General features: G+C 45.3%; 1 protein-coding gene and 1 non-coding gene across 21 annotated transcripts in view; one reads left to right on the top strand and one right to left on the bottom strand.

The window, feature by feature from the left end:
• Positions 1–17,214, bottom strand: part of dst (dystonin) — a 779,292-nt gene that overhangs the window by 142,731 nt on the left and 619,347 nt on the right. The window lies entirely within an intron of this gene.
• On the top strand, positions 882–1,080 carry LOC140415707 (U2 spliceosomal RNA). Its single transcript, XR_011944626.1, has one exon. It is a non-coding gene; the product is annotated as a U2 spliceosomal RNA (small nuclear RNA).

Below are 17,214 nucleotides of genomic sequence, written 5' to 3'. Positions count from 1 at the left end.
AAATGATATGGCGGGGTTCATTAAACTGGAGCAGATAAAGTTTGCCCTGAGAGGATCGGCTCAAGGGTTCACCAGGCGGTGGCAGCCATTTCTCGACTACCTAGGGGAACGTTAGAGGGAAGACAGATGACCAGCAGCAGCAACCCAGGGGGAGGGGGGGGGGGAGGGGGGGTTTAGTTTAGGTCAAAGATAAAGGGGTTTTGTTACTTGTGTATTGTTTAAAATTTCTGTATTGTTATTGTTGCGTTTGCTTTGTAAGAGGGGAAAAATTGTTGTTTGGGAAAAAATTTTCAATAAAACATTTATATAAAAAAAAAAAAAAAAAAAACTTCATCCACTATTCAAAATAGAACTGAGCTTATTTACAATGTTCTGTGCCACAGTCATTAGCAAACAGATTGTTAGCTGCTCTCTAAATCCCCTTTTCTCTGTCCTTCATTCTTTCGGGTTCCTTTAGGATTGTGCATCATCTTCTCCAAAGACCCTGTACAAATCTGTGTGATACGTCCCCTCTAAAACTCCTGAAGTAGATGACCAACCAAAGACAAATTGTCTGGGCCCTCCCCTCCGCTCCACCCCAACCTGAACCCCAGACTGAAGAACAAAACATGAGCATTTCGTCCATCACTACAAGCAAAACTTCAATTCATGAATCCAATCCCACACTGTTTGCTATTATTGTAACCTTCTATCCTATTACTAAACTGTTCAAATTAACATCTTATGTAACAACATGAAATCTGTTCTGTCGCCATTCTACAGGTGGAAGTGGTGAGAGGAATTTTCATTGCTATTCCTACTTGAAGAGCATTCAAATGGTGTTCATGCAGGCTCGCGATGCTAAAGGCTGCACTAGATACATAATAGTCAACTGGGCCATCATCAGGTCTCGGCCTTTTGGCTAAGATCAAGCGTAGTATCTGCTCGGCTGTTTGGCTCAGATCTAGTATGTCTTTCTTGTGGGGACCATGAATTGGATTCAATTTGAATTTGAATTGTTTTTTGGAGCAGGCGAGGAGCTGGATTAGGGGTTCGTCCCTGTCACACTCTGAGCCCTGGCTTGGTAACTCAGAAAAAGTAATTTTAAAAAATTGGGCCATCCCCTCCATTTGAAGGATCTGGAAGATGAAATCTTTTCAATATTTGCCCCCTTCATCAAGACAAGCTCGGTCTAGCAAATCTCCCATTATAACAAGAGCTCTATTACCTTGTCAATAATTCATTTGTTATGTTAATCCTCTGTCCCACTTCCACACCAACCTCCTAGACCTCTGCTTCCTGCACCATTCTTTTTTTAATTAAATTTAGAGTACCCAATATTATTTTTCAATTAAGGGACAATTTAGCATGTCCAATCCAACAACCCTGCACATCTTTGAGTTGTGGGGGTGAGACCCACGCAGACACAGGGAGAATGTGCAAATTCCACACAGACAGTGACACGGGGCCCGGATCAAACCCAGGTCCTCAGCGCCGTGAGTCAGCAGTGCTAACCACTGCACCATTGAGTCGCCCATTCCTGCGCCATTCTAATAAAGCTCAATAAAAGCTCAAGGAACAGCAGCTCAGCTTTTGACGAGGTAATTCATCGCCTTTCAGATTCAACATCCATTCCAACTATTTTATTCCTATTCATTCATGGGATGAGGACGTCGCTGGCTAGGCCAGCATTTATTGCCCATCCCTAGTTGCCCTTGAGAAGGTGGTGGTGAGCTGCCTTCTTGAACCGCTGCAGTCCATATGGTGTAGGTACACCCATAGTGCTGTTTGGGAGGGAGTTTCAGGATTTTGATCCAGCGACAGTGAAGGAACAGTGATATATTTCCAAGTCAGGATGCTGAGTGGCTTGGGGGGGAACTTCCAGGTGGTACTGTTCCCAGGTGGTGTCTGCTAGCCTCATCTTTCTACATGGTAGCGGTCATGGGTTTGGAAGGTGCTGTCTAACAGACCACGGTGAGTTCCTGCAGTGCATCTTGTAGATGGGACATGCTGCTACCGCTGTGCATCAGTGGTGAAGCAGCGCCAACCCCTCCGGCGTCCACCTAGCCCCCTAGACAGGTGACAATACCTCACCTTGGGGGGCCATTGAAGCCGGAGTCGTTGGCGCCGGTTTTCCAGCCAACGTGAGGACTTAGTCCCCGGAAAGGAGAATCCCGGCCATAGAGTCTTTACATCACAGAAATGGGAACTCTCTGGATGTGATAATGGGTAATGTCATGGGGTGGTGGTGGTAATGTCAGCGATGGCAATGTTAAGGGACAATGATTAGATTCTCTCTTCTTGGAGATGGTCATTGTCTGGCACTTGTGTTGAGCAAATGTTACTTGCCACTTGTTGGCCCAAGCCTGGATATTGTCCAGGTCTTGCTGCACTTGGACATGGAGTGCATTTTGGATCATAACAACAACTTCTATTTTATTTTTGGAGAGCAGGAGCTAATGGCCCACTTTTTGTCATTACACCTCCTCTAGATATATTTTATTTCTGTACTTGTCCTTTTGACACCCGCTTTTGTCTTGCACTATCATTTGATCTCTCCTGCCTTCCAACTTTTCAGACCTCCACTTTTAACCGCCCCCCCCCCCCCCCTCCCTCTCTGCATTTTCTCCAAACCTGTTACATTTCTAACTTTTTCCAAGACCGAGGGAAGTTCATTGACCAGAAACATTTCTCTTGCCCCAGTGCTTGATCTGCTGAGTAGTTCCAGCATTTTCTCTTTTGGTTTCAGCTTTCCAGAATCTGCAGGACTTTGCAAATGTCTCATTTGAAGATTGAGTAAGTCACATTGCAGCTAAATGCAGTTAATTAGTAACCCACACAATGTACAACCAAATTTAACCATTAATAGTTTAACCTTGTGGAGAACAGCTTCAGGCAGATTCAAATTCCTTTCCTTTTCCCACCTTTGTTGGTGGAACATGGATTACCTTATATTTAGCCCTATTGTAATCCAGTACAACACAGTCCAGGCATTCAAAAGATCTGGAGAAATGAGCTGATCTTTTTATGACTCACATGGCCATGCGGTTCATTCTCGGCAAATTTATAATTAGTCACTCATATTATTTATGAATACGCTATACAGCAGGAAACACAGAACAGATTTGTTCCTGTCTCCATTAATCAATGGCCCTCACTACTTTCTAATGTCAAAACTATTTTCAATCCAACTGGTTAATTTACAATTAATTCCACAAATGTTCATCTTCTTTAAAGGCCTTACTGTGGAATTCAACCAAATGACCTCTTGAAAATCAAAGCCAATGCCTGCCTGAGACAACTTGTCTAGCAGTTTAGGTCCTCAATGATTCCAGGCTGCTGATCAAAAACAAAATCCATGTGGCGAGTATGTGACCAACAGAAAAGATGGTTTGACTTTGCAAAAGGCAGTTTGTTATCATTAACAGATCATAAACTATTTTTCCAGATTACATCACTGCTGCGCATCTTCACTCTTAAGTTACTTCAGATACTATTTTTGATACTATTCCCCGAGGTTAACCCTTTGTCCCCACATCCCAAATAAAGTTCACAGTTGCTTGGGTATCTAAGCAAACTGCACAAACCATCATTGAATGGAGCTTGATACTGAATTTACTTGGTTAGAATGTGGTACTTGCTACCAGATGGAAGGGTCGCAGTGAAGAGAAAAGATGCATTTCAGGGGAACGTGAATAAGGACAACGGGGAGAAAGAAACAGAGGGAGATGCCGATAAGGTGAGGTGAAGTATGGAGGAAGCTCGAGTGACACATAAACACCGGCAGAGACCAGTTGGGCAGGGTGGCCTGTTTCTGTGCTATAAATATGATGTACTTCAGCAGTTCATTCTTATCACGTGCTTCTTCACAGTTTCACAGTGTGGCACAATAACAAGAATGACTAGATTTTGATTTTAACTGATGAAGAAATTAATTAAATTGCGAAAGAACAAATATACAGTAGCCGGATAATAACATGCATTCTTTCCACAGCAGTAGCCAAGCTTAGTCATCTCTGCCTGTAGTAAAGGATAAATAATTTGAACTGCTGTGGCGAACTAGATTGTATGTAATATTCGTAAAATAAAGATGCTTTATTGGCACTCTCCAATGAAGCTCTCTCTCTTTGAAGGCTTTAGATAGGGTCCCCACACAGGTTAATAAACAGTGTCCGAAAATGAACCAAGATAAAGCAGGTTCAAATAACTAATATAAAAATTAACAAATACTCTCAATCTCACAAAATGTTTGTATTTGAATTGAACAGCTTGACCAACTTCATCCGCAGGCATCTCCATTTGACATAATTCTCAGGCAAACCTAACAAATGTTATAATAGCTGTGGCAATGCAATCTGCGATAAAATTTCTGTGAGCGAAGCTAGACTTTAATCCTTTATGTCGTGCAATACCATTTTTTAAAAGGGGCGTTTGGCTTGCCAAATATGAAAATTCATTATTTTATCACAACTACCGCTTTTATACGATTGGCAAGATGAACTTCATTAATTTCAACCTGCAGATTTTAGACACTACCAGCAATTTAATCAAACGATACAGTGCAGCAGAAATCGTGTCTACGTCGTCCTACATCTGAATCTAATGCAGAGGAAACACCAACTGCCTGATCAATTTTAAGTATCTACCAGTTCTTTTTATGGAATCTAACAGCTCGCTTAAATTAATGTTTTAAATAAATTGGGCGTGATTCTCACTCTCGCGCCGGTTGGGAGAATCGCCTGGGTCGCCGAAATTTCCGGGGACGCCGGTCCAACGCCTTCCCGCGATTCTCCCAAGCGGCGGGAACAGCCCGGTCGAGTTTCGCGGGCCGCAGGCCGGAGAATCGCCAGAGATACCCAAAATGGCGATTCTCCGGCACCCCCGCTATTCTGAGGCCCGGATGGGCCGAGCGGCCAGGCCAAAACGGCGGGTTCCCCCCGGCGCCGTCCACACCTGGTCGCTGCAGTCGTGGGCGGTGCGTGAACGCTGGGGGGGGGCGGCCTGTGGGGGGGCGAGGGGGGATCCTGCACCGGGCTTCACCTGGAATGTGGGGTGGCTCGCGATCGGTGCCTACCGATCGTTGGGCCGTCCTCTCTGAAGGAGGACCTCCTTCCTTCCGCGGCCCCGCAAGATCCGTCCCCCCATCTTCTTGCGGGGCGGATTTGGACAGGACGGCAACCACGCATGCGCGGGTTGGCGCCGGCCAACCCGCGCATGCGCGGATGACGTCCTTTATGCGGCGCCGGTCACGTCATCTTTGCGGCGCCGCTTTTACGCGGGCGACAAGGCCTGGCGCGGGTAGATGACGCAGCCCCGATACTGGCCCATTGTCAGGGCCTGAATCGGTCGGGACCGGAGCCGATCCGCGCCGTCGTGAACATCGACGGCGTTCACGACGGCGCGGCCACTTCGGCGTGGGGGTGGAAAATCCCGCCCATTATCTGGCAATGCCTCAAATTAACAATTCTCACCTGCGTTCAAATTTCTTCCTTGCCTCACCCCTCTCTATTTTGTCATTTCCTCCAGTCCTACAGCCCTCCATTATACAGCAACGGGTGGAAAATTTCCCCTATTATGGCCAGTCCACAAAAAGAGACAAATCTAAACTGGCCAATTACTGGCCCATCAATCCCCCCTCAATCATCAGCAAGGTGATGGAAGGTTTCGTTGACAGTGCTATAAGAGGCACATAGCCTGCTCACCGATGTTCAGTTAAGTGGACCAGCCATATAAATACTGTGGCTACAAGTTCAGGTCACAGGTTGGGAATTCTGTGGCAAGTAACATATCTCCTGACTCCAAAACCTGTCTGCTTATCTACAAGGCACAAGTCAGGAATATGATGGCATACTCTCCAGTTGCTTGGATGTGTGCAGCTCCAACAATACTCAACAAGCTTGATGATGATAAAAGCAGAACTTGGAACTATATCGTCATTCCTTCCTTGTCACTGGAACTCCTAATAGCAGTATGATTATACCTACGCCACACAGACTGTGTAATGGTTCAAGTTCACCATCATGTTCTCAAGGGCAAGCAAAGATGGGCAATAAATGTTGGCCTTACCAGTGACACCCATGTCCCATGAACAAGGAAAACAATCTCCGAGCTTCTTCAATTCTGGTTTCTCTCTCACGCCTGATTTTCATCGTTCCAATCTTGATGGCTGTGCTTTCAACTGCCTAGAACCTCAACTCAGGAATCCTTTCCGTTAATCTCTCCAAGCTCTCGAAAGCTTACTATTTGACCAAACTCTTGGTTATCGCTTTTAATGCCCCCTTGGGATGTCTCTACTGAATTAAAGGTGCTACGGAAATGCCAACTCTTAGTTGAAAGCTGTGGAAGAGATTGGCAGAGCACCCCTTGGGTTTGGCACCGCATGGAATGTTTGCCCCATTGCAGTTGCTCCTGTCCTTAGTCTCAATGTATGAATGGCTGGAAGCAGGGTAACCCTTTCTTTATCGAACTGCAGCCAGGCAACACAAATAGCATACAGCCATCTGCAGATGGATATTGAAGGCACTGGTATGAGATCAGTAGCTACAGAATGAACTGCATCCTCAGTGACTGCATCTGGTTCTTTAGTTGGCACTAAGTCACGGAGTTGAACAAAGTATCCTGTTCACCCACATCTGACAACATGCCTGCTTCCAGAGAGAGAATGCACAAACACAAGGACATCTCAATTCCAGCCTGAATTACAACAAATATAGGCCCTGCAACAATCTCATCTCAGGGTTTAAAAAAATTGAACACAGCACTGGCTTTACTCTGGCAGATAGAGGAGGGGACTTCAGCTCCTCACTGGCAAGATGGGTAAACAATGACACAGATTTAAAGTAATTGGAGGGCAAAAAGACGAGACAAGTAAAGCAAACGCAAATTGAAGCTGGAAATGTGAAATAAAAACAGAAAGTGATGGAAAAAATCTCAGCAGGTCACAGCACCTGTGGGGAGACAAACAGTGGGCGGGATCCCGGACATGGGCAACCTGCCACCTGGGCACCTTGGCTTGCCAGCCTGGCACCCTGGCAGTGCCCGCCAGCCAGGCCCGGGCGTTTAATCCGGGGCCTTGGGAGATTCCGACGCAGACGTATTTAAGTGAGACTAACTGCTCACTTAAATATGCAAATTTGGATCCTGCCAGGTGAGGGCGGGATCAAATCACGGCATCTCGCGAGATCTTGTTAAATCTTGTGAGGCGTCACAAGCCTGCAAATCTCGTGAGAGGCCTCTTGCGAGATTTAACAGCCTCGTTGCGTCCCGAGTCAGAAGCGACGAGGCAGTATGATCGCACCCAGAGTTAACGTTTCGAGTACAAAACAACTTCTTTGGCATCTAAGATGAGGAGAATTTTTTTTAAAACCCGAATAGCTATGATCTGAAATGCGCTACCTGAAGGTGTAGTGGAAACGGATTTAATTGGTAACTCCCAAAAGTAAATTGGGTAAATGCTTGAAAGAGAGGATTCACAGGGCTACAGGAAAAGAACAGGAAAGAAAGGGCCGGTAATGGGGTAGCTCTTCAGAGGCACAGGCGCGATGGGCAAGTGACCTCCTTCTCCATATTCTGGGATATTCCTTTCTCATGATCACTGCGAGATGTCCACCATCTCCCACATAAAAGACAGAGAAGGAAGTTTAAATTACTTTTTTCTGAAATAGCTCTGAAGTCCATTTGTCTGATTTGCTACTAGTTAGGACTGAAGATATGACCTCCTTTAAAATATTGTATAAAACACATTATATGTAATTTTTTTTAATGTCTTATTTCATGGGATGCTGGTGGTGAGCCACATTGCGGCCACTTCAGTTTGATTACTGCCAGCTGTACAGGAAATACACATCATTTGTCTCACCCTACTGCCACCTCAAATGCGATGAGTACTTTCAAGGGACTTCATAATGAGCATTAAGATGCAAAATCCATCCAAGCGTTCGTGATGCTTAACATTGCTGTCAGCGGGTAAGGGGATAAGACTGCATCACTTGAGATTGCCAATTTAGCCAGAGGGCAGGATTCTTTTGCAGCAGGTTTGAGTGCCCTCTAGCTCTAACCTTGCAGCCTTCCCAGTCATAGAAGCTTCACTTGATTCCAGCCTCAAGTCCTACTGTCTGCATTTCTTCCAGACTCCATAGAATCCCAGCACCAGTCTCATGGTGTGTAGCATCCCTACTCAAATGCAACCCACGGCACCCCCTTAGCAGAGATCTTGGCTGAAGCTCCATCCGAAGGCTTTGTCCTTCACCCCACCCTAGCTCCAAGAAATGATCCTGACTCTCTTTCACCGAGCTGCCAATTCACCTCCAACACGCTGCAATTCTGGTGCACGTCTAGAGTTTTAACAGCATGCATACTGAATAGACCAAAGCAACATGAGTGAATTATAAAGAATGCAAGATATATAGGAGCCAGGAGATGGAGCAACGGGAGACTATAGATTAGCGAGATGTCAGGGATAGAGATGGCAGTGCCGGTAAAATAGTGAGTGAAAGCGAGAAGCATGAAACAGAAAGAAAATATGAGTGAAAAAAAGAATGAGAGGAGAGAAAGAGAGTGAGAAAAAGTGGGAGAGGAGAAAAGTGAGCAGAGGAAGGAACTCGAGACAAACAGAACGAAAAGCATGAAGTGAACACGGGGAGTTAATGGGGAGACTTAATTTATCAGTCAGCAACACCATTAGATATCGTCAATAGTAATTGTACTACACATGCTGCTAATATTGAAGTTGCAAAGATTCTGAGCATTTCCTGATCACAGTGTGCTTTGACAGAGTATTCACAAATTAAAGGAGGATTGCTGCAGAGCAGGGTCAGAACTTTACTCACTCGGGTTCATTACTGAAAGAAAACTGTGCAAGATGTTTGCTTTTCTGTATCATTTAGGTCGTGATTATGCTGGATGGGTGGGGGTGGGGACCAGGTGATAACACTCTGTCCCTGTTTTGCATATTTACCAAAAGCATCAAACACTGTCAGCAACGTGAGGGTTGGCAGTGAAAGTTCTTTTACGGTCTTGGTACTAAAAATCAATCAATTTAACGAACTCAGTGAAAACCTGTGGCACGGCACAATAGCTCAAGTGAAACCCAGCCCCATAATCAATCTGTGTCTGTCATTTCTTTTTACCTTGGAACGTCTGCCAAGTTCTTCATTACTCTGAAAGCTAAGAGTGACTAAATTGCATTGTACTCTGATGACATAACCCTCCGGTTCCATTTCTGATGCACAGACAAAAAGATTAAAAGGCCCTTTTTGTAAAAAAAAAAGCATAAGCTCAAATCGTGGCATTTTCCCCAAACTGCAAATGCCACAAAATCATGAAGACCTTTAGCCAGTGAGGTTTGAGAAGTGATGATTATACTGATATAAATGATGCTGTGGGGAGGAGACATGCCACCACAATCCCCAGTTTCTGTTAAGTGAAATATGTTAGTGTAAAGGTACACCAGGACAGGACGAGTAACAGACACCAGCTGGTTAATAACCACACAACAAACAGCTGGAAACTATCAGTCATGTCACAAGCTGCCTCCAGCTTACAAAGCCACATTGCTCACCCAATCTAATTCGACCACATTGAAATTTAATATTCTAAAAGGTTGCTAAGAAACCGGTTACCCGGCAGTGCTGAAATAAAACAAAATGACGGGACTTCAGGAAGTGTCATCAGAAATCCTTTCCCAGGGCCTTGTATGCGAACACACCCTATTCGTCACACAAATATTTGGTTTACCTTATCAGTGAATACTCCATTGCTGTTCGCTTCAGGCTCTATCACTGGTAACATCCTACAGTCACACACCTCGTCCATCACTGGAGTGTTCTCATAGTAACCCTTGCTCTCAGAGTTCAAGCTTTCAATAGCAGGAGTCATTTCCTCAGGAACAGATAATAGGGCATCTGGTTCCACCAGAGCCTGCATATGGTCACATTCTGACAGTGTTTCAGACTGACTTTCAACCACCGTATCCCAGTAACAGGCTTCTTGTATGGATGCATTCTCCTTTCCTTCCTCTTCTTCCAATTCTACCTGTTGTATCCCCAAGAACTTGGACATTATCTCTTCTGGTGTCGATGTGAAGTTGGAGCTGCCATCGAGGGTTTGTCTGTCAACGCAATTTCTCTCATTGTATTCCACTGTTTTTGCATTTTGTTCAAAAATACAGTCTCCTCTTGCATCACATTCGGAAACAAACTCCAAGGCCGTAATAAGCTCTGCCTCTTCAGTTGAAGAGACTACATAGTCTTCACTCTTTGTAATGGAGGGCACACTTTTGGGAGCTTGCGATAACATTTGCTCTTTGTCAGAGTTAGACCCTATTTTCTTGGCTTCATTGTCCCTTGCTAAATGTACTCCATCTGCTGAGGATAAGCTCCTATATCGGGTTTTATCACCATTTGCCAACTGGTACCTTTGCCCTTTACTTGTGGATGGACTGGACAACCCAGAGTCTTCGTCTGAAGTGAGGGAACCAGTGGTCCCCTTGCCCCGGCTCCAAGTGGACAATGTGGCCACCTCCGCACTATCAGAAGGTGAAGCCTCTGCTCTGCTGGGGTAGTCAGCAAAGGGCGGAACAAACGTTCTCCAGGATCGCCTGTTCTCCTTCCTTTCCACCACAGCTTTCACCTTAGGAGGACCGGCTGACCGAACAGCATCGCTGTTAAGTTTCAGGGCGTCGAAGATCATTTTCTCATCCAGTTTGTTGCTCTCCCTAGTTCTCAGCTCAAGGGCACCGGGAACCGATAGTGCCCCATTGCCAGTGAAGGTGGCACATTCCAGTGTCCTCTGGCTGTACGGTAGGTAGCGCTCTGTCAAATGTCTCGATGTCAGGCTGCCCTTTGAGCCCGAGTCTATCTGTTCGTTCAGTCTCACAGTGTCATAGATGGATCTTTGGGGAACGTAGCAATCTTCTACATTAATGTCCTCCTCCTCAGTCATCCCAACACAGGCTGGATTTTGACGCAAGCAGTCAGGCCGACTAAGTGGTTTTCCCATCTTGGTGGTTTATTTTGTTACAGCATTATGCAACTGCTCCAAGTTTTGCAAAAAAAATCCTTTCACAATTTTAAAGGTAGCCAAATATAATCAATTTAACAATAAACATGAGATTCCCAGTTAAAACACTTGTGCACTGCTCTTTTTTTATTGCAAAGTGTTTATCTGCAGTTGATAAAAAAATAGAAATGTTGTGCATCAAGGCTGGAGTTGAAGGTGATTTTATTTTAAAGTCCAGTGCACCGATGACTGTTTAATTTTACCTGACTGTAATCGGGTGCAGCAGAGAAACTCAATTCTGTAAATAAAGTGCATAAACTCCTCTCAGGCCAGTTAAGTTCAGAAGGTCTTTCAGTCAGGAATCCTGTGGCAGTTTTTTCTCTTTCAAACCCCCCCCCCCCCCTTCTTTTGGTCCTCTCCCTCCCGCCCACCTCAATTTTTTTTTAGCAGCAAGAAGGCATGTACAGAGGGCACTGTAATTTCATCTGATCTCCATCACCAGGAACTTTTCAAAGGAAGGAATGTTTCAGCTGAGCACAATAGTTCTGGCTGATGTCTCAGTGATTATGCTCAAACCACTTGCAAGCAAAACAATTCACAGTAACGAAAGAAAATCACTCTCCGTGCACAAGACAAGTTCCAGCAGTGTGTTAATGCAGTGTCTTCAACCCAAACGTCTGCGATGAAGGAAAACGATCAGATAAAATCAAGTCAGTTTTTTTTTAAGGAAACCACATTCTCTGCTGAAGACAAAAAGCCACATCAAAATAGCAATTGTTTTTGTTTGTTAAATATAACGCAGCTATTAGTCCTTCTGTATATATTTGAGGATTGGCTTCCCCCTCATGTTAAAAGACTCGAGGTCTGCAATCTTTCTGTGTGATTCTGGAGCACAGTCCGCAGCAAAGCAAGTGAGAGCAAATCTTTCCCCACTGCAGCCAACTTTAAGACAATCAGTGCAAACGTTTCAGAACAAGTACTGCTGCTGCTTTGGTGTGTGTGGGGTTTTTTTTTTTACTTCCACACTCAGGGAGCTCTTTAACACACGCTCATCGCGGGCGAAAAACTTCCAGCCGAACGAGCCCCGCTCAGGCAGAGTTTCCACTGGAGGGGAAAAGCTGTCATCGTTCTCCGGACGAAAGTGTTTCAATCACAGAGCGGGCCCCCCCGCGCCCGCCCCAGGTACGAACATTGCGCGCCAGCGAAAGCTGCTGCTGCTGCCTGACACCGGCTCTCCCTCCACACACACACACACATGGCAGGCTGGGTAAGCAGACATGCACCCTTCAAAGCTGATGGAAAGAGCTGTCCAGGTTCCCTCTCTCCCTCCCCCCGGCAGCGGAGAGACCTTCAAACAGCCAGTTCAGTGACGCCCCTTTCTCATGCTTCAGCCAACATCTGCTGCACTCCGGGTTAGCGCCCTGTATAAACATGCTGCTACAAAAGCTGCTTTGACCGCAGCGACCTCTCTTCCAGCCTCCACCCCCATAACGTGTAGGTTTTCTTTTGTGTGCACGCCCGTCCCCCTCACTTTCCCCGAGAAACACCGAGCTACTTAAAATCTATGGTGAATCCTGAGCTCCCCACTCTGAGCTGCTGTTCACAGATTCATAGGATCTACGGCACGGAGACAGGTCCCTCGGCCCAAACTGGTCCATGCCAACCAAAGAGCCCATCTAGGCTAACCCCATTTGCCTGCATTTGCACTATCCCTCTCGTTGTTAAGTTGCCCAACATCGAGGGCAAGCAATACATTGCCAACTCAACGGGCAGCACGGTAGCATTGTGGATAGCGCAATTGCTTCACAGCTCCAGGGTCCCAGGTTCGATTTCAGCTTGGGTCACTGTCTGTATGGAGTCTGCACATCCTCCCCGTGTGTGCGTGTGTTTCCTCCGGGTGCTCCGGTTTCCTCCCACAGTCCAAAGATGTGCAGGTTAGGTGGATTGGCCATGATAAATTGCCCTTGGTGTCCAAAATTGCCCTTAGTGTTGGGTGAGGTTGCTGGGTTGTGGGGATAGAGTGGAGGTGTTGGCCTTGGGTAGGGTGCTCTTTCCAGGAGCCGGTGCAGACTCGATGGGCCGAATGGCCTCCTGCACTATAAATTCTATGATAATCAACAGGATCACCCTTGACTTGTGATGGTGGCGTGGGGAGCGGAGGGAAGGATAAACAACACCCAGTTTTGGGGTACTCCTGACCTTGGGAGTCAGGTCTTGAGGGATTTCAGGCTCATTATACATCAATTTCCATTTTCATTGTGGGGGGGGGGGGTCAGTGGGGAATGAAAACAGTGGGGCGATGTAGACCCAGACAGCTGATCCGACCCACACATCTCCCCCAGAAAGCCACAGACGCTTACAGCACAGAAGGCCATTCAGCCCATTGTGTTCTTGGAAAGAGTTATCCAATTAGCCCCAGTCCCTCTTCACTCCTTCCACACAGGCCGACCAATGTTTCTCCTTTTACATATATAACCAATCTCCTTTAGGAATTTGCTCTTGAACAGGATTTAAAAGAACACTGGAACCTACAGAGACCTAAGAAACACTATTTTCTGAGGGGAAGTGGAGCGGGTAGAAAGAGAGAGCGAGAGAGAGAAACACAGAGACAGCGAGGCAGAGGTTGCTGGGGGAGAGATGAATGGAGGGAGAGGGGACGGGCATAAGGGAAAGGAAAGAGAGAGGGAGGAATCGTTGGCCTTAAATTCACACTAGCACAAGTTCGGCACAATAAATTTGCAACAAGTCAATACAACATCAATACAACTCTACTCCAGAGTTAGCTATGATTAGAATAAAATAAAAGCAAAATGATGCTGGAAATCTAAAATAAAAACAGAAAATGTTGGAAAAAGCTCAGCAGGTCGGCAGCATCTGGGTAGAGAAACAGAGTTAATGTTTTGAGTCCATATGACTTTTCTTCAAAGACTACTTCTATGATTAAAAGAACCTGGTTTCTAGCAGGTAACAAGGAACATCACACTGATCTGTCGGTACTTGAAGCAACCTCAAGTTTCAAGTTAACATATGCATTGAATAGAGATCGTTATGCGTCATGATGGATTTGTGAAATGGGCATTCAGTTATTACCCAGTGCTCCTTTCTGCCCTCAAGTCATGCAGTTTTGGGCAGCACGGTAATGCAGTGGTTAGCACTGCTGCCTCACGTGTGGAGTTTGCACATTCTCCCCGCGTCTGCGTGGGTCTCACTCCTACGACCCAGAGATGTGCAGGATAGGTAGATTGACCACGCTAAATTGCCCCTTAATTGGAAAAAGAGAATTGGGTACTCTAAGTTTTAAAAAAAGTCAAGAGAATTGGGTACTCTTAAGTTTAAAATAAAGTCATGAAGTTTTTGCTGTGCTGCTGTTCCTGTCACATGTAGCCTCCATTTAGCTCAGTGGCTGGAGAGCTGGTTTGTGATGTGGAGCAAGGCCAACAGCTCGAGTTAAATTCTGGTACCAGTTGAGGTTATTTATGAAGGCCCTGTTTTCTCAACCTTGCCCCTCGCCTGAGATATGGTGACCCTCAGGTTAAATCACCACCAGTCAGCTCTCTACTCTCAAAGAGGAAAGCAGCCTCTGGTCATCTGGGAGTATAGTGATTTTAACCTACCTCAGTAAACACAGCAATTGCCATCTCTGCACACGGCTTAGAGGTGGCCACTTTTAATTAGCCCCTTCAGTCATAAAAATCCATCCATTGGTGGTGCAAGTTTCCTGATATTCCACAGAGGTGAGGCAAATCAAAGTAGAAAAGAATCACATCCATCCAATCTTTATAAATCACTGGATGGGTCTCAGCTGGAGTATTGTGATCAAGACTCGGCACCACACATTAGAAAGGATGTCGACGCATTGGAAAGGGTGTGGAGAAGATTAACTAGAACAAGAAGCTGGGAATGTTCACTATTCTAAGGAGAACAATAAGGAGATTTAATAGAGGTGTTCAAAATCATGGGAGGTTTGGATGGAATAAATGAGGTGAAACTGTTTCCACTGGCATTTGAGTCAGGAACCAAACCCCACAGATTTAAGATCATTGGTAAAAGAACCAGAGGTGGGATGAGAAGGACACGTTATGCAGAGACTTCTGATGATCTGGGATGCACTACCTGAAAGGACGGTGGAAGCAGCTCTTTTCCTCTTGCATATATAACCAATCCTCTTTTGGAATTTGCTACTCAACACGATTTTTAAAAAATCACCAACACCTCCAGCTTTCAAAAATACTCTCAAAAGGAAATTGGAAAAATACTTAAAGAAAAAAAGGATGGAGAAATCAGGGGAGGAGTGCGATTAATTGGATAGTTCTTTGAAAGTTCTGGTCCAGGTACAAGGTTCAAATGGCCCCCATTTGTGCTGTACAATTCTTCTCACCTCTGCAAAGGACACAAGAGTTGACTTCCAACTTTGATGTGATGTGTAAAACTGGCCGCCAGTCCCACACACCACCCATTTGGGTAAGGAATGTTCAGGTAAGATTGTAGAACAAGAAGCCGATTACTTGCTGATAGTTTTACACCCCAACATTGTGTCCCCCACCCCCCCCCCCCAACCCCGCCCCAAACACAGTTTAAAGACAACCTCAAAGACCTGACTGGTTATAATTCACCAGCTGCTTTCTGATCCCTGCCATACTCTTATCTGAAAACCTAACTATTCCTCTATAGGAGGAATCACACTTCAGCCTAGTACTGGCAACATAATGATTGCAAAGTTTGTCAGGCTATTCAACCAAAGAAGGAATCGCACACCCATCTAATATTGGCAATGCGGTGATCATGGTTACCAAAGGGCCCATGCCAAAGTGTGAACCTGGCATGATATGTGGCAATTTGTGGACCAGCAACTGGTGATAAGATCACAAATTCTGGCAAATTATTGCAAAACCTCAACTGTTTGACTCATTCCCCTCACAGAAGGGAAACCTAAGATTTAGTCTCGCGGTGTGGTAGCCAGTTAGAGTCACAAGCACTTACTGAACAAAATGGCCAGCCAGCACCATCTCAAGATAGCCAGTGATGCGAAAAAAGAGAAGCAATTTCAAATGCAACATGCGATCTTATCTTCCATTGTTCAGAGGAAGTGATTCATAGAATCATAGAATTTACAGTGCAGAAGGAGGCCATTCGGTCCATCGAGTCTGCACTGGCCCTTGGAAAGAGCACCCTATTTAAACTTAAGACCATGCCGCCACCCTATCCCCGTACCCCAGTAAACCCACTTAACCTGTTACACCAAGGGGAAATTTATCATGGCCAATCCACCTAACCTGCATATCTTTGGACTGTGGGAGGAAACCGGAACACCCAGAGGAAGCCCACGCAGACACGGGGAGAACACGCAAACTCTCTTGTCATCCAAGACTGGAATTGACCCCAGGGTCCTAGAGCAGTGAGGCAGCAGTGCTAATCACTGTGCTGCCCTGTGCTTTTGCAGAATAAACGGTGGATTGTAGCCATGATTATGGATGTATGTGAAATCTAAACTCTGTGAGATCTAACTTGATTTGTTAATCCATCTCATTAAGAAAAAGTTCCCCGATGCAGTACTCTCATGGTCATTTAAAAGGCAGAGGTGACTCTCCTTTATGGTCCAAGTAACTTAATGGTACTCTCCAAACCAAAAATGGTGTTAATAATAACACATCAATGCTTTCAAATGTAAATCTTCTAAGTTTCTATAACCTTGTACGATATTAATTTCTCAAACACTACATTTACTTTAATGTCAGTGAGTAAATAGTCACACATCATAATCTGATCATTCCTCCATACCTCAGCAACAATAAAACTTTTTTTTTCCTCTCAAAAAAGTTTTAAAACATTACAGTACTGTAGTTACAGCCCCAATAATAATTAGACTGAAGTGCTCTGAAGGCAGACAAAACCAATTAAGGACTTTGTAACCAGTGTCTGAGAGAACAGAGGCCAAAGTAATGCAATAAATCAACACAATGTTAAATCCCTAGCAAGATTAAGTCATTATTAAAAATACCCCAGGCCCCAGACATCCCAGAGTTCGTTAAAAAAAAGCTTTTATTTAAAACTGGTCATCCAATTGCAGCTGCCTTGGAGGGGGTGGGAGGGGGTGAGGGGGTGGGAGAGGTGGGAGGGGGGGGGGGGGGGGGGGGGCGAGTGCTGCGGTAGCAGGGAGGTTGGAGATGACAAACTGTCTCCTGGAAAACCTTTGCACTCGTGTGCTCCATTTCGAAAACTGTTAAAACAAACATATTG

The sequence above is a fragment of the Scyliorhinus torazame genome, chromosome 4, assembly GCF_047496885.1.
Source record: "Scyliorhinus torazame isolate Kashiwa2021f chromosome 4, sScyTor2.1, whole genome shotgun sequence".
Taxonomy (NCBI): domain Eukaryota; kingdom Metazoa; phylum Chordata; class Chondrichthyes; order Carcharhiniformes; family Scyliorhinidae; genus Scyliorhinus; species Scyliorhinus torazame.
This window is presented reverse-complemented; position numbering and strand designations above follow the sequence as displayed.